Source organism: Struthio camelus, chromosome 5, assembly GCF_040807025.1.
Source record: "Struthio camelus isolate bStrCam1 chromosome 5, bStrCam1.hap1, whole genome shotgun sequence".
Classification (NCBI taxonomy): domain Eukaryota; kingdom Metazoa; phylum Chordata; class Aves; order Struthioniformes; family Struthionidae; genus Struthio; species Struthio camelus.
This window is the reverse complement of record NC_090946.1, coordinates 18,174,366-18,192,446: the sequence shown is the minus strand read 5'-3', so window position 1 is coordinate 18,192,446 and position 18,081 is coordinate 18,174,366. Positions and strand designations below refer to the sequence as shown.

At 45.7% G+C, this 18,081-nt stretch overlaps 1 protein-coding gene across 6 annotated transcripts in view; it reads right to left on the bottom strand.

The window, feature by feature from the left end:
• The window catches only part of LOC104143746 (uncharacterized), a 187,780-nt gene that overhangs the window by 132,746 nt on the left and 36,953 nt on the right, over positions 1–18,081 (bottom strand). The window contains exon 1 of one of the 6 annotated variants that reach the window (XR_011141311.1): positions 7,724–7,905. The exons of the other annotated variants lie outside the window; for them this stretch is intronic. The gene's annotated coding sequence lies outside the window, so the exon portion shown is untranslated. Of the gene's footprint in view, positions 1–7,723; positions 7,906–18,081 lie in introns of those variants that run through there. 6 annotated transcript variants of the gene reach the window in all.

Sequence of the window (18,081 nt, the reverse complement as noted above, 5' to 3'; positions counted from 1 at the left end):
CATACATGCACAGATATACATACGCACACACATACACATACACATATAAGCGCAATGCATATATGTATACTATAAATACACATGCAGGTAAAATTTTATTGAAGATAGAGATGTGTCTGCAATTAAGGTAGGTGTCACCTAGATCAGGGGAAGGAGAAAAGAGCAGCAAGATCAAAAGTTTTCAAATGCAAAATATTAGCTGAGACTATCTTCTGCCTGCTTACCCCCTCTAGCTGCAATACACAGCCTTGCACTATAGAAGAGGATAGGAGCCCATAACAACACTTCAGTTACAATACAGTTGCACAGGGTGTGAAAAATATCTCTCTGTTGCACTGTTACATTGTGCACAATATAGGGGAAATCTAAGGTGTTCTGAGGCCTACTGACACGCCCATTGAAACTCACACGCACTTCCCTGGAAGCAGAGTTAAGGACATGCGTACTTTTGCAAAAGCCCACCACGTGTGCTGTGGCGTAGGAGAGAACAGCAAAGTTACTGAGACTAATTAAAGATTTAGAAGTATTCTTCTCTGGTTTTAAACTCTGTCATTTCACAACTTGCTTTTGTTTTGTTGGAAATAGTCAAAAATGTATTTGTGTTGGAACTGTACTTGAAGTGGAACATTTAGCTGGACCTGGCCTGGAATGAATTGGGGAGGTCTTCCTGATTAGGCAAAATTTCCAGACTCAGTTGTCCTCCACTGATATTGCTTTCTTTCATGTTTAGCTTGCCAAGATGCACTTCTCTCTGCACCTCAGTGTTCAGGAATCAGGCTGACTATAGCTGCATCTCGTGTTTTCCCATCTTCACAGATATGTAGGTACTAAGGCAGGCAAAGACAAAGCGATCGTCTTTCCTTTTTACCCATATTGCAGATCAAACTGAAGATCAGCTATGTATGCTCCGTCAAGCCCGAAGTCTTAGCTCCAGCCTAATTCACGGGATGCCTCAGGCAAAGTCTAGGAGGTACAGAACATCACCAAAGCTTAAGCCCTTGTATAAACACTTTCATGCACTAAAGAAGAGACGTTCTCACAGCTAGGGCTAGGTATGTTGACCCCTTCCAAAATCCTATGTTCCAGCCCAGCCGTATTTGGCATGAGCATAGGAGCAGGAAAGGGAACTCAGTGTTTGCAGCCCAGCCTGACGGGCCTTCAGCCAGAGTAGGATGTGGGGAATTCTCCATCACCTGTGGGCACCATCTCCTGCAACGGAAAAGAAGACTGAAGAATCTGTTGGCGGGGAAATGGAATTGATTCTGGTCCATTAAGAGAATCTATGCATATTTTGGTAACAAAGAAAGACTTTACTCTGAAGATTTGTCATTATCCCTCCAACTCTGAAGTCACTTCAACAGAGATGGACCCAGGGATTTAAAAAAAAAAAAAAAAAGGCAACATGACAAGGAATATACAATGGGTCTGTCTGGTACACTGCTAATGACTATCATCTGGGTGCAACAACGGTAGGATGAGGAACTCTTTCTTAATGTACACAGAACAAAGGAAACCCCTTAAGCAAACATACCAGCAAAACAATTAGATGGTTAATCACAACGTTGGCCATGAGATGTTTTCTCCATTTTTCCACTTCAAAGAAACAGTGTTTGATAAACAGTGCAGCCTCTTCTGGAGAAGTGAGTCACCCCTCCTGCCCACACTGGGGTTATCCTCACACTGCTGCTGCTGCTACTCAGACCATGTGAGTGTTCCTCGGGAGCAGAAATGCTACATTTCAGCTTGCGATGCTCCACGCCACATCACACAGCATTGCTCTGCATGGCTTCCCCCCTAACGTCCCTGGAAGGGCACTGTGTCCAGGGATGAGGAGGGAGCTCCAGGGAGGCTTTCTCCTGTACGGTAAGTATTCTCAAACTCCAGCTGATGACAAAGGAAGAAAAGTCAACGGATGGATCAGAGGAGCTTTGGTACTGCAGAGGGATTTTGCTATCTCTATCCAGCTTTGATCTAGGATAGTAGCAGGTTGAAAGACATCATCATTAACCAGCAAGTACGTGAGATGAACTGATCTCTATCTGCTTCGTGGGCAGCCCAGTTAAGACGATGTACATGTGCTTGGCAACAGAGTGAACTAGCAAATGGAGAGAGACCCCCCCCCCCCAATCATGGATAGCCCTGAAATAACCTACCCAAACCTAAAGGGAGGTGAGCTTAGGCAGTTGGGCATGAGGGGCATTTTATGCAAGTCCTACACCTAACAATTCAGAGAGAAAGGTCAGATCCCAGAAGAGCTGTGGTTGTAGAGGCCAGATAGATCCCACTGTTCTTTCCACCATAAGGAACAAGCGCAGGTCTGTGGTCGGTACCAACCTCAGCCTTTCTCGCAAGGAAAGGTGGATCTGTGGACAGGACAACACCAGAGAACCCAAGGCAGCAACACATGGTGTTGATGTTGCCAGAAACTAACCAAAGAGCTGAGAAACAGCTGAATTCCTGTCCCCAAAGACCCAGTTTTGACTAACAAGTGTGTGCATGGTGGGTTTTTGGGAGATGGGGGCAGGGAAAATTAAAAATGGGCAGGAGTCCCAGAGTGTCAACCCTCTTTTCCCTACATACATCCTTTGCTTCATACTCTTACACTAATAGTAGTTACAGAATCCTCCTACCAGGGTTTAGTGATGACGTCCATGTCAGCTACTCCCCTTATGTACACCCCAGACGACGCCCTATCTTAGTAAAACTGCTCTGAAACGTCACTCACCAAGCCTGGACCCACTCTGCTAAAGGCCCAGGTATTGAGATGGCACACTTCTCACCCCTGCCCTTGCATCATCTGTGCTCAGGAGGCCTGCCTGGTCTAAAGGGATATCGTCAACAAACCACGTCATCGAGTTGCTACCAGCACAGAACTGTTGAAATTAGTGGAGAAGCACCAATTCACATCAGCTGCAAAAGTGGCTTGATGTTTTAACATACGCCGATCCTCTTATTACCCACAATGTCTGTGAGAGAGCCATTGGGTCTGCTGCAAACTTCTGCCCAGCCTCTGCTCCCTAGCGCATTGCTCCCTGAAGTGCACTTGCCCAACAGCTCCCTGGCTCTCCAGAGGGCATTGCATTGCAATGACACTTGTTCCCTTCAGCTGCTCTAATTTTCTTAGCAGGGTTTTTCTTTCTCTGTTGGAGTTCTAAGCAGGAAGGAACAACCACAGAAGAGTTGGCTTTGCTCAGCAGGGCCTCTGCTCATTTCCTGAACGCTTTTTGACGCGTTCCGTTTGTGATCAAACTTGGGCTGGGATCCCAGCTGATATTTTAACCTCAGCCTCAATAGATTTCAAACTTTAGCCACTGTAAATATTTCCCTGACATGCGCTCTGCCTGAATTTTGGCTCTTTTGCTAGTGTACACTATATTTCATTTTATTTTTTTTAATGTTTCTTAGGTTTCTCCATGGCAGCTGTCAAGAAGAAGACAGCATCTTAGTCAAACTGCCTGATCCTTGGTGAAGTCTGGAGACACCAGACTGGTTTAACCACTCCGTATATAAAAATAATAATCACATTTTCTACTTAACGAGAGACAGATGAAGTGGTGTGCCATGTTCTAAGAGATGTTTACAGGACAGAGAACATTGGAACAACCACATGGCTCCTAACCAGGGAGCCATCTACGCGAGGAACCTGGTTCCAGCAGTCACCAGGACCAGAAATTAAGCTGTCTATGAAAAAATAAGATGCAAAAATTCTCTGCTGTAAATAAGAAGAAATTTTACCCATGTAGGCTGCTTATTCCACCCAGAGTTGGCTTACGCCTTAAGACATCAGAGTTCTTCACTCAGCCTATTAAAGCACTTAAGCTTATCCTTAAGTATACAGCCAGCTCCAGTTAGATCGTTAGTGTACTAAAAGTTTATGAATTCATCACTTAGAAATCATCCAGACTGGACTTTGCTTAACAGAACTCTGAGAACTCCTGCACTTTCTTTGCGTGTCTTGGACTTCAGCCATCTCTTTTAGATGAGGAGGAATCCTCTCTTCTGGTGTATAGGTACAGAGTGTTGGGTCTCAGCCCTTAGGCGCTCCTGTGATGCAGGTGACAACTGTCATTTGGAAACACAGCACTGAAGAGGTTAACAGAGGTTGGCCTTTCCCTCGTGACTGCCCTTCCCAGCCATTGCAAGGAGGGTTAAATTATCTGCAAACAAGGATTATGGAGCAAAAAAACACTGAAAGTGTTGCACACGCCTCTCTTTGGGTGTCATCCATCCCACTGCTTTAGCCTTTCATCAGGGTTCCTTTCACGTTTAAGAGCTGCAGAGACATCTAAGGCCTCATTCCAGGCTCCCCTTTCTCCTGGAGCTTGATCTGAGCGGAAAGAGTGGAAATTCAAAACAAATAGTAAACAAAAACAAGCTCTCCTAAGTGTAACTGACACATTTGTTTGGAAATTCCTCAGCTAGTTTTACTCTCGGTCTCCTGCTCACTCTGGAATTTCTTTTTTCTTCTTTTTTTTTCCTGCTTCAATAACAAGAAAAACAAAGGGCCAGATTGAGAGAAGAAAATAAAATTACTTCATAAAGAATCCTTTGTCCTGTGTCAGGGACCTGCCCAGCTCTTCAACTGTAGGGTCAATGGACAAGGCAGGCTGGTCTTGTCTCCTACCAGATGGTCTGTCAGTTGTCTGATGGGAAACCACTTCAAACATTGCTGCTTGCTTCAGGATAGGTAGATCTGTTACTAGATGGCCCAAACCAAAGTCTCAAACATCTGGAGAGTTTGGCTCTGAGTCAAGGTCTGATCTGAGCTATCCTAGAAATTCCAGTTTTGCCTGGCCCAGAACTTGCTGAACATCTGCAGAATGGAAATGGGAGTGCAAACCTGTCATCATAAGATGGGGGAGATGGAATTGAATTCTAGGCAGGCTGCTTTAAGTTCTTCAAGCTGGTTTCTCAGCTGGCAGAAACCTAGCTTAGCTGCAAGAGAGTCAATGGAACCACATGGATCCACACCAACCAAGATTCTAGCCTTTGTTTGTTAACATTCATGGCGCTCCAGGGCATAATGGAGAGCTGACAGAAAATTGGACATTGATCAAAATACAATAGCTCTATGCCTTCAGATTACAGTGGGAGGACATTCCCAGTACCCATCAGAGAACTCCAGAAAGTCCTCCAGTAAACCCAAATTCCTGACATCTGCATCGCTAGGTTGCCCAGGCACATCATTTGGGAACTCGACCCCTGTTGTGGTTGGTGTGGCTCAAGCAGATGTCAAAAAGATAACCTTTTCCTCTAGAGAGCTTGAAAAATCCAGTTTCCAAGACATTTCTTTATACATCATAAAAGAGCAAAGACACACAGAACTTCTAGTCTTGTATCGCTTGTAGTATTTGAGGGCCTGTCAGACAGTCTTTGCCCATAGTATTAAACAGTTCCCAAAAGGGGGATGTGGAGCGGTAGGAAGGCTTTGGAGGCAGCAATTCTTACACTGGAACAGCGCTCCATCACACTAGTTTGTTTCCAGTCTTGGTCATAGATTGCGGTGCTTTGACACCTCCTTTGTAACATCTCCTAAAGTTTGTGCTGTCCCAGGTGAGGCTGTCACAGCCTCTCTGCTCATATTAGTCCATGATGGGCAGGGTTTTTGGAATGGGGATTCTCAGAAGCTGAAGTAAATGACCAAGGTTTGACTTCTCTTCAAAGGACAAAACCATACAAGGTGACTCTCCAGCCGTTAATAGTTGTTTGCATGGGTTAAGACATCTTTAATGTGCAGAGTCAGGAAGCAGGATGCCTGCAATTCAGCTGCCATCAAAATGAAAAGCATAGGCAAAGCCAGCAGTGTTGAAAATGAAGGCAAATGGAGTGTGCAATGATTTTTTCCAGGGGGAATGAGTGAGCCAGTAATATATCAGCGCCACTATCATATGTCTTCCAGGATGTCCTTTGCTACAGATTGCTGTGTCAGAAACTTCTTTTAAGGATTAGTCACCAACCAAGAGGTGCAAAGCATTTGGTCTACCTTAGCACTATATTATTCATGAACTCTGGAGCAGATGATTTGTCCAAACTGAGTTCCTTAAAGTAGTTAAGCCATGTATAATTACTGCAGGAGGTAATACACAACACAGTGGTAGACATAAGAAGAGAACATCTCACCCCAGACTTCCAGCCATCTGGCTCTGCCTATGAGACAATATTGGCCCCTAGGTAAATAATGAAGCTGTCACACCCAAAAGTTATTTTTAAACTGCAGGTATTGGGTTTGGCGCAAACTTCGACAAAGCACAGCACAATCAAGGGAGTCCTGAGGAACAAGCGCCCTGCACAGATGGAGCTGCTTTGGGGAAACCTTGTTCTGCTACATTTATGCAATTGGTTGAACGGGAGCCCGGACTGCAGCCTATCAGCTGCACAAGAGCACAGTGAGAGCCCGAACAAAAAGGAAGCTACATGATTGACATCATCGGGGAGCTGGCTCTACCAGCAACCACCTCCTCCACCCTGGTGCCCTGGCCTTAGCCACGCCAGTCAAATCCATAGGGTGGCAGCAAACCCTTTGCAGTCATGAGAGTTAATTCCCAAAATGATCCTCTTCAAAACTGTCCCTTGGTAGGTAGAGAGCCCCATACATCCCCAGCACATAGAAGTACCCTTGGGAAGGTCAGCATGGACTCTGCAAGCTCAAGGAAGGGAAAACAGGCCTGCAAAGTCTCTTTGAACACAGCTGCTGCGGGGACCTGGACCACGGGTGGCCACCTCAGCTCAGCAACACTGCAGGAGGAAACATCAGTGTGTGTGAGCCCATCAGTAGAGACAACAGAGCTCTGGAAAAGCAGGAGAGCTGTGCAACACATTGCTGGGTTCAGGTTTCAAGAGTAAAATCCATACTTCCACGCAAGGCTGACAGAACCCATCTGTGGTTCAACGCATGTGGGCCCACTTTGAGTAGATTTGGGACATACAAGGTCAAGGATGCTCAGAACTTTCATTACTAGGTCAATACGGTAACAATGCAAGGACAGCCATATCAGCTCAGACCAAAGGTCCATCTAGCTCCACATCCAGTTCCCATGGTGGCCAACAACAGAAATGGAGGAAAGAGTGTAAGAACAGGGCACACAAGAAGTTACTCTTCCCCAGAATGCTCCCCAGCTGCCAGTGATACCCAGCTCCAGGACTGCTTGAGCCAAACTCATGGTACTCCATTAGCTCTACATTTGTATGCTTCCCTTTCACAGCTGTAGCTTCGGCATAAAGTGAACCCGAGTTCAAGAAGGGGCCAGAACTTGCATCTAATCTGTTAACATAGACAGAGCCCAGATGCTGAAGCAGGTGAAACTGTACTAAAATGGACAGGTACCGCTTGTGTCAATTATAACTAATTAGCCCTCGAGTGACCCTGAGTCTCAGGGCACAGGCTTCCTGTTAAGACCCACATTAGCTGTACCATCCTACAACACATTTCTCCCAGCAAACTGGGGGCTGCATCTCCAGTCAAGCAACTCTGGAAACCTCCCCCTCTTGCACTAATGTGACCAAGGACAGCAGGATACTGTTATTGCTGTTTGTACTGTGATGGTGCCAAAAGCCCCAGTGTAGGCTAGTGTTTGCAGCACAGAGCAAACCCAGTGCTAAAGGACCACTTTGTAGAGAAGCCCAAAAGCCTCATTACACCCAGTCACCCACCAAAATTCAGAGCACAATTTGCTCTCCTGACAGGCAAAGCAGAACAGACTAGGAAGGCACACAGGTGACTTACCCAGTATCCCACAGGCAGTCAAGTGGCAGAGCTGGGATTAGCTCACAGCTTTCCTGACTTCTCCCCTCCCAAGCTCCGGCCACACTCTCTTTCTTGCTTGATTTTGCTTCTCTCCACCCAGCTGTCTTTACTGAACAGGCTTCCTACAGTGCCTTTTAGGCAGCTGTCAGGTTTGGATGGGTGTCTCCACTCCATCGAATGGGCTGTTCCCCTCTGCGCCGTCCCCGTGTGTGCTGTTAACCCTGATTTCCCACTGAAGTAAACAAGGGAAAGGCAAGACAGATAGCTCCATGGCAGCTGGGAAGGAGTTCACCTCCTCTTCTCAACAGGAGACAGTTTTCTCCCCCCTTTCCCCTCTCCACTAACAGCCTTCTTAAGAGATCCTTTTGCCTTCAGCTCCCTCCCAAGGAAGAAGTCCCTCCTTCTCCCTCTGCCCCCCTGAAAAACAGCCTGCTCCCTTTCTCCCAAACACCCAGCTATGCTTCAGACACAGGAGTATCCCTGGGCAGGGGTGGACAGGTGACAAGCAGCCCACCCCTTTTTCTATTTTTTTTCCTTAAAAAAAATCAGTTCCACCAATCCCCCTAAGCTGATCCACCTCAGAATAGAAATTTCCCTTCCCTCCGCCCCTGAACAAGCTCTCCAGTTGCTGCTCGCCTCCACTAATTGCATCCCAGACTAAACAACTCTATCCCCCTTTCCCCAGGTCACCTGCCTGCTCTGGCTACTGCCTGCCTGAGCTCTGAGAAGAGACACAGTCGCTGCACCAGTTTCTAAGCTTTAATGAGCTCCCAAGGAGGGGAAGGGGAAACACTGCTGTGAAGCAAAGGGAAAGAAAAAGGGAGAGACTTTGGAAGGAGCTTAAGAAATGGGTCTGCGGGTGAAGGAGATGGCACCCTCTGGGAAAAGCCAGCCTTTTCAAAAGACCTTACCATACTGATGCTTGAGTAGAGCGGTGTCTACTGACTCCTTTGCAGCAATAACCCACCCAGCCATGTCTCCCATCTCCCTTTACTGTGCCATGGCCTGGCAGCCTTCCAACAGGATGCCAAATAGTGATGTTTAAAAAGCCTTCTGTCTGACCCAGCTGTGCAGATGTCCAGGAGGAATGTAGGGACAGCGGGGAGAGTGACTGACCCCTCTACGAGTTTGCTCTGTGATCAGTGCTACTCTAGGTCAGACTAAATGACTTTTGTGGTTGTGTCTGGCCATAAGGATCTAAAGATTCATGCAGCACTGAGGTTATTGATGTGAGTCCATGCAGAACATTTGCAAAGCATTTGCCTGAAGATACCTAACTTGCAATTCCCCGAAACTTCACAAGCAGAAAACTGCAGTGAGAAATACTAAAACAACAAACCTCTAGCTCTGAAGTTCAAACAGCAAAGGTAGGGCTACATACAATTTTCCTCACCATTGCTCCCAGTGGTGGAACATGAAGCTAGCTACCTGGAGTGGGGGCAACAGTCTCCAAAACTTGATTAAAATAAAACCTGGGGTTTGATCCAAGGGGAGGGCTGTGCAGTCCTCTACAAGAAAGAACGGTTTATCAAGGTCTTTCCGTCTATTCTGAAGCTGGTTTTGATTAAAGAAGGAATTACCACCAGAGTTCCCTTCCCTTCCCCAGTAACACATAACACACCATCCCCATCCCCTTTGCTGCCAGTTTGTTCTAATAAAAAGCAGAGTTATGTCTGAGAAACATGTTGTACAAAGATGGACCCTCCAAGCAGTCAAAAAGATGCATTAACCAGCGTTTAGTCAGACACACACATACACAAATCCCTTGCTTGCCTGTAAACAAGACAGATCGCTTTCTCAGCTGCTGTATATGAATTTCAAGCTGCTGTAGAAGAAACCTCCCTCTTCTAGCGTTTCAGTGCTGTGTGCAAGGTGATCTGGGCAGACTTGCAAAGCTACACGCCTTTGCAAATCCAAAGTCCTGACACTTCCCAGCCTGTATACACTCTCAGCATACACCTATGTTTTTAATTCCAGACTTTAACATTCAAAAGGTCTTTGCCTAAACAACCACACAGTTCTGGCAGGGTCAGGCCGGGGGAACTTCACTGGCGTCCATGTAACACCCAGCAAAGTCACCCTGGTGTTAGAATGGCACCACGAACAGCCCAAGAGGACATTGCTGGCTTTCTGAAGTTAGACATGTAACATGTCACGGCTCTAAGAAATCAGCTATTTAATGTATTCATTAAGCTGAATTACAAAACAGCTGAAAGGAGAGTGAAGGATCGTTTCCTCCTGGGCTCTCCAGGGTAGCTGCCAGCAGATAAACTTTGAAAGAGTCAGCAATTCTGCCTTGGACTCTTTGCCACTATTTCTGCCCCTCTGAGATAGTAAAAGCCTTAAGAACAGCCTAGAGAGAACATACTCTTTCATGCCATTTCCACCACGCCACAAGTTTACAGCACGTTGTCTAACTTCTGTATACTAGTCAGCAGCATCTGCCAGGGGAGAGGAGAGGAATGAATTCTACTAAACCCAGAGCCAGTGCCACTGTAACACATGGCAGCAAATTGTCTAGGCAGAGAAGCGCCTCTAAGTTATTAGTAACGCTGTGGCACGCGAACAAGGAACAAGAGAGCCAAGTGGCATGAGACCTCCCTCATGAGGAACTCCCTCCCAGGCAGCAGCAAGTAGCAGGAAAACTTGGCAGGACGATGGGTGCTCCCACCCCAGCCAGCGCAAGGAAAAGGCACGGGCTGCAAGCTGTATGTACTCCCAAGCGCCGTCACCAGCCGAAAGCTATTTGTTCTCTCGGGTCGCTAACAGGGAGAGAGCCACTTCAGAAACGCGAGAGAGGCATTTCAGAAGCGAACGGCAGCTGCAAGGCCTGGGGATGGACTCGTAGGCAGAGGGAATGGCAGGGAGCTGTGTCCTCTTGTTTAGAGCATGCTGCAGCTCCTCGTCCCAGCAGCCCCTCGTGCCACCAGCAGAAAAGTAGGTGCCCATCATACAGAGGTGGGGACAATCACTGGAAGGGACAAAGACTCACATACAAGATAATGGCAGCGACTGACACCACCAAACCCAGCATAAACTAAACACCTATCAGGCCGTTTCCTCGGATCCTCCCTTCTGTCCCACGAAGCCAGAGCTGGACCTCAGTCCTGTGATGGGCACAGTCTAGCCACAGGTGGCCAGAGGCTAGGAGAGGAGAGTCAGGACAGCCCGGCCTCAGAAGAGGCTGTGGGGAGCCCAGAAACCCTGCATGGACTTCCCTGCCCTCCCATCTTTTCCTGCTTCCCTTCAACCGCCCCTTCCCCCTCAGCACCAGCACATATCTCTGCAGCTGCGAGCCGAACAAAGCCCTCCGTTTCCGGCAAGCTGCCTCTCTTCCTGTGGGACCAGCCCAGAGGCACGCGGCAAGGGGCTTTTTTCCCCTCCGGCCCCACTTCTGCACACACGCGGAAATGCAAGGTCTTCCCTCTCTTTTATCTCCCACTTTGTTTTCCTTTCTCCAGTTCTTAGAGCTTATTTGGACACCCACGCGGAAGTCGGTGGACGGTTCATTAAAAGTGAGGGAAAACAAGCCGTACCAATGCCTGAATAGCTCCATGGTGAGCTTCCCTCATGGAAAGCATGACCGAATGTAACAGAAAGGGGTCTCTTCTGAGAGGTTTTTTGAATCTTGCTATGAAATGTAACAGAGAATTATATCCCTAGTTTTATTAAATTGCCCACAGCAAGGGGTGTTCTAGGGAATGTTCCAGGCATTTTATAGGTGCCTGGGCAGCAATGCCAACTCCACGCATCCAAAAATCATGAGACACACTCAAAATATTGAGAGACTGGCTTTACATAATCACAGGTTCTTTATTATTAAAAACCCCAACAGACAGACCTTCTTTTTGCCATCTGTTTTTCTGAGGTTTTAAGATTTATGCTGTCAAACTCTCAAATATAAGGGTTTTTTTTTTTTTTAAACTCAAACTTACAAGTCCTATATAAATCACATGACTCCAGGTGTTTATTCTTTGGAGAAAAACCACTGAATATGGGAAGACTACCCCATAACTGACAACCATGATCAATGGCTTCCTCCCCAAGAAATTATTTGGCATCTTTCTGACAACAGGTCATCGGTTGCTCTAATTGTATGGCCACATGCATCTAGAAGGGACATGGATTTAGGACAAGGTTTTGAAGAAGAATGCTCCTCAAACAGAACTGAGAGAAACTGAAGCATCTTTGTATGTATTTACATCCATATATCAGGATAACAAAGATTCATCCAAATACTGTGTATTTCTCCCTCTCATACTTCAAGCTACTGCCAATCAAGCTACATCATGCATGTCAAGAACACGTACACTGCACCCTCTTACTACCCAAGCATGCAGAGGGCCGAATTGCCAGTAACGTTGCAATTGCATCCCCGATAAATGGAGCCATCTGGCCAGAATCTGCTCTTGCTCCTATTACTGTCCTACCAAACAGCTCCGCAAGGGGAGCAGATTTGTCTGGACTTACTCTGGCATAACCAGTATAAAATCCATTCTGTCCTAGGAAACACTGTTAAATACTGTAGGCCACAAACAGGACCCAAGGGTGCCTTAAACAGGATTAGCATTGCTTGAACTCTGCAGTCCATCTTCAGAAATTTAGATGCAGAGTATTGTAACAAGACACTGACAGTCCGAAGCAGCCAGGAGATGCGGTTGTACACCACAGGTGGATGATCCTCCCAAGGAAAAGGATCCAAAACGGCACAGAGCCACTGCAGTGATATCTAAACTTACTATCAGCCACAGAAAAGTAAAGAAGCTGTGGCTGGACTGTTTGTATTTCCCTTTGATCCTTGCCTGACTCACCAGGAGTGACTGGGGACCAGGAGTAATTTATAATACACTTTTGGCTGCTCTGATTTATTCTGGGAGCTGAACCCAGGTGCAAGGAAGTTAAATAGCCAGCACTCCTTGGCTTTCACTGGAGGAGTGACACACAAAACATTACAAATGCCCAGTGTGGCATTCTCTAGGCTTTGCCTAGAACGGGCAAAGGACCACAACTGAACATTACGACAGCAGGTAAACAAGAGACAGCCTTTTTGCAGGTAGGGTGCACCAATCAGTTCCGGCCAGTCCTTTTTCTGGCTGCAAATGCTAACCCTGCAACACTCAAATCATGCTGAGACATTAGTAACAGAAATGTAGAAAGCACTGAAAAAAATAAAGATAGAAGAAAAATAAATTTTATGATTTTCAACCAAAACAGAATGAGCGGTTTTTTCCCCTATGTATTTTCAATTTCCTGAAATAACATGCAAAGAAATGGACAGCCCAAAGTTTGTTTCAAAAAGCAGAACTGCAGAAGTTATTCATTATCAGTAAGACTGATTGGAAATTCAGCCGCTGGCTTGTTTTTCTTCTTCCACTTACAAATCGTTCACAAACTGATCCTTATTCTTCCCAAGTGAATCTTCCACTTCCAAAAGTATACCCTTGGGGGTGAGGAAGTCCACAAACGCAACGGGTCAGCAGTACCTAACTCCCTTCGACTTCTCTGAATAGCTCAGCCTTCACTAGCCCACTGAACAAAACCAGCTGCTCTCTAGGAGTTACTCACATGCTTTCAGCTTTAATTTTCACTTTTTGCTGTTCACAGTGTGTGACTGCTCATCTACACCACACGGTTTGATTCTGCACCTCGACTGGATGACCAAAGGCTTTTAAAGCAAGAGAATAAGCAAGGATGAATAATGAAGAAGTCACTTGCAGTTCACATTTTTTTGGACAAAACAAGCTTTTGTGCTAAAGTTTGCAAAGCCTTTCAGATTCATAAACATTTTCCCCACTGCCCAAAGGTCGTCCGAATACTCATAAATAACCAATAATATAATTCTTTGGAGACCAACAGAGCCAAGACAAACTGACAGTTTGCCAACATGTCCACAATACTGTTTATTCCATTAGTGCACCACAACCTGCACCGGAACACTTGACACTGCCCCTTCAAAACAAAATGAGAAGAAAGAAAAATCAAAAAGAAATCAAAATCCATCTGAATGAGTCATAACACCACGTGATGACTTCCCCCTTGCAGGCCACTCTGCAGCATATACTTCCATCAATCTGCATATGAGATGTCAAACCATTCAGTCTATAAACCCACTTTATCATAAATACTAGTATCCTGTCTCAGTGGATTTGAGTTTTTTTTTTTTTAACTGATGACGCTTTAATTCAAGCCTAACTGCATCAAAACAGTAATGTTACAGTATTTCAGAAGTGAGTGACTTTGATTCCAGGCATGCCAAAAGGCTGGGGGGGAGGGAGATAGTAAAGGGGAAGAGCGAAATCTTTTAGCTGTCCCTTCTAAGCATCATTGCGAAACTTTTCTCTTAAACATAAAATTCAAGTCAAATTGCAATGTTTTAAAGAAACCACGGTGTGTTATTGTACTATGCTTCTGAAACAAGGGACGCAGGTCAAGAACTTTTGGACCTCTCAGATTTTAAGGTATAAAAAACTCTGGCTGCATTGCTGTCTATACCTCCCTTTCTCTTTTCTTTTATTTCTTTCTTTTTCTCCTCTCCCCTCCTTTCCTCTTTTTTCCTCTCCTCCCCTCTCCTCTTCTTTCCCTTTCCCTTTCCACTGGAAAGCAGTTGCAAGCTGAAGCTCCAAATAAAAAGCTCTGAAAAGCTCCATTATGCTTTTCAACACATTTTCCATTCTCAGGTTTTCATCCAGTAGGATATGAAACAAATATTCAAAAAATGTATGTGTGTGTGCAGATGAGCTTGTATAAATATATCCATGCATACAGAATATGGAAAACACATGAAAAGTGTGTGTGTGCACATGTGCACGTGCCTGCATATAGCTCCTTTTCCCACAGGTTAGCGCTGTATGTTAGAAACAGTGTCAGTATGAATAATGGGGGCAAGGTATTCTGCCAGAGGGTCATGGAACAGAGGGTGCGCAGAAAGGCAATATTGTCCAAGAAGTACATGCAAAATAGGCCTAGGTTTGAAATGCAGCATAAGACAAAGACCAAGATCAAGTTATAGACTTTCAAGGACAGAAGAACCACAAGGTCCATTTAATTTAACCGCTTGCAAAGTGCCTAAATTACAGAATTCCACCCAGGAATTCCTGCTGTGGAGGAAAGACTTTTTCCCAGCATCTGAAAGTACAGAAGTATTTAAGCAGGTGTTTAAAGTCAAGCTGTACCTTCAACATTATAACTGACTACTCTTGGTCTTGCTAACAGATCCCTGAACTAGAAGATCGAGGCTAGATCTTCTGCTGCTGATGCTCCCTGATTTTAACTCTTTCCTGGACTATCATTTAGACAAAGACCCAGGCACAATGCAGATACTCAACGTGGTGGCTGACAGCCAGAAGGGAATGACTATATGCTGGTAAGCAGATGACAGGCTGTTCCTCAGAATTTTACACGTATTTTTTCTAGAAACCATTTTCTTACGTGTCTTTACTCTAACTAATGACAGATGAACACATTTCACTCAGTATTTCAAACACCTGAACAGCATATGTCTGAGTTCAGCATAAACCTTCTTGGGCCCAAAGTTTGCAGATGAAAGGCTGGAAAAAGCAGTAGAGAAAAACACCAAGGAAAGGTTAGCATAAGAAATAGAGCAGAGAGAAAAATCCACTTGAAAAAATACATTCAGTCTATACAGTATTACACCCACAAAGGATGTTATATGCCAAGAGCTAAAAGTCTAATATGTGCCAGAATCCAGGTTATTCACACAGCAGTAACTGGTTGCCCTGAACATGGTTGTTGTGACACAGCCAGTTTTTTCCACAGGACATCCCAGATCATTCTGCCCTGGTCTCCATCCAAGCCTGAACTTTTCTGCCTCTGTCTCCCACAGCCTGTCCTTGTTCTGCCTCTTTCTGTGCTGCTGCCTCCTTAACTGAGATCCCCTTCCTCCTGGTCTTTGCTGCCTTTCTCAAATTTTGAATCTACGCCCACAATGCTGCTTGCCCCATCAATCATCCCACCTGCTTACCCTTCTCACATACACACTCCCTATTTCCACATTTCAGTTTTGTCTTCCCATCATTCCAGTCCCTTTCCAGGTATCAGCCTCCTCTTTCCTACCAGCCTTCAGCATTTCAGTTTCCAGACCTGCCGCCAGGCCCCACCTTCGTCTTGTCCCCCATGCCAGACTTCTTGTCTCTATTTATTCCCTTTGCTGCCTTCTGCACCAAGTCCAGCTCTCAGGCCCTCTGCATTTGAAGTCTGGTTGCATATCTCACCCTTGCCGCCTAGACACCAGCAGAACTGACACCACTGAGGAAAGGAGGACAGTCTTTTCACCTCCTTTCTAGCACCCCACACCATAGTACCCATGAGAGTCATTAGGAAGGTTCATGGATAAAATACACCCAGTTGCTTTTGGGATAAGCACTACAAAGACGCACAGTTCCAATGCATCCATCAGAGAATTTACCAGACTCTCACTACCGTAAGCAAACTGAGATATCTTCTTTTTTTTTTTTTCCTGCAACATAGAATGCTTTTTTTCACAGGAACAGCAGCAGGCTCTCCTTCAACCTCAGAGGGTTGAACTCATCTGTCTACAGAAGAGGCGTCTACTTTAAACAAGTTGTCTAAACTGCTTCCATCATCAACCTCCCGGGTGCAATCCATCTCCCTTCTATTGGATACCTACTTTTGGATGGGCTGACTGAACACACCCATCTTTCTCCAGGGAGAGGACAGAGGGAACTCAGACAAATCACTTGGAACCAATACCTAACAAACAGCCAGCGTTAAATAAGGTGAACTCCAGCTCCCTGTGGTTCCTCAGCCAAATCTCGGCTTTTCACTCAGAAGAAGAAAATCATGGGAGTGCCTCACTGAAATGACACACATTTTTTTTTCTTGCTTTTTGTCTTTTTTTCAAACATGGGAGGGAAAAAAATGGTGTTTTCTCCTAATCTCATTCTTGGAAATGGCTGAACCATTTCAGCTGAAACCATCCCAAGAAAAATCCAGCTTCAGTCACATGCATGGCACCAAAAATTTCAGTGAGAGGAATTACAGACTGGCAAAGCCATAAGCAATTGAATACACGGTCTTATGCTAGGAAATGTTGAACAACTTCCCAATAGGTACTAGGCCCCTCTACACCTCAGAGAGGATCCAAAGAGGCCACTCTACCTTGCCGTAAGTTCGAACTGTTCTTCAGTCCACAGTGTATCACCTCTGTTTCTTCTTAGAGAGGAGAATCTGATGTGGACAGGGTTGCATTTCCTTGTTTTAAAATGATTGTCCCTTTTGAGGGTGTAGACGGAAGGAGGAGGGGAAGTCACTAATGAACTTGGAATTCAGTTACAAGGAAAAAATGTGCCTGAAAAGCGGCTTTCTGAAGCCAAGAACTTCACAAGATTCAACAAATCTTCCAGTGCTATAGAATATACAGATACGTATCACTCACAGTAACATTCTGCAGGCTCCAGACTATGCTGATTTACCAGGCAGGCTTTCTGATAAATAATGAGGGGACTGTCAAGTATTTAAAACAGATCACAGCAACTCTTTCCAGCGTAGCCTGCAGAGAAGCAGAGAGCATCTGTGTCCTTGGGCACAGGAAGAAGAGTGAGCTGTTTCTTGTACAAAAATAAAAGATAGCAAGACCAAGGAAACAATGTTCCTCTACCCCCTTCTGAGCTAAGCCAATATAACATCGAACACATGCCTTCAGTGACAATAAGTAATGAAATGCAGTGTTGCAGTCACATCCCTGCCTTTAGCTTCACTGGATATGGAGAGATTTCCAGCCTTAATTTCAGATGCTTTAGTGGTGATGGGTTTGCCAGACACACTGCTTTGCCACTGTTTTCACAGAATCACAGAATGGTTTAGGTTGGAAGGGACCTCTGGAGATCATCTAGCCCAACCCCCCCCTGCTCAAGCAAGGTCCTCTAGAGCACATTGCCCAGGATCGTGTCCAGGCGGGTTTTGAGTACCTCCAGGGAAGGAGACTCCACCACCTCTCTGGGCAACCTGTGCCAGTGCTCTGTCACCCTCACAAGAAAGAAGTTTTTCCTCATGTTCAGATGGAACTTCCTGTGCTTCAGTTTGTGCCCGTTGCCTCTTGTCCTGTCACTGGGCACCACAGAGAAGAGACGGGCCTCATCCTCTCGACACCCCCCCTTCAGATACTTGTACACATTGATGAGATCGCCTCTCAGTCTCCTCTTCTCCAGGCTGAACAGGCCCAGCTCTCGCAGCCTTTCTGCAGAGGAGACATGCTCCAGTCCCCTCATCGTCTTTGTAGCCCTCCGCTGGACTCTCAAGTTTTGCAGCACTTTGGCTCATATGCAACACAGGGATAGGACGAGTGAAGACAAGGGAAA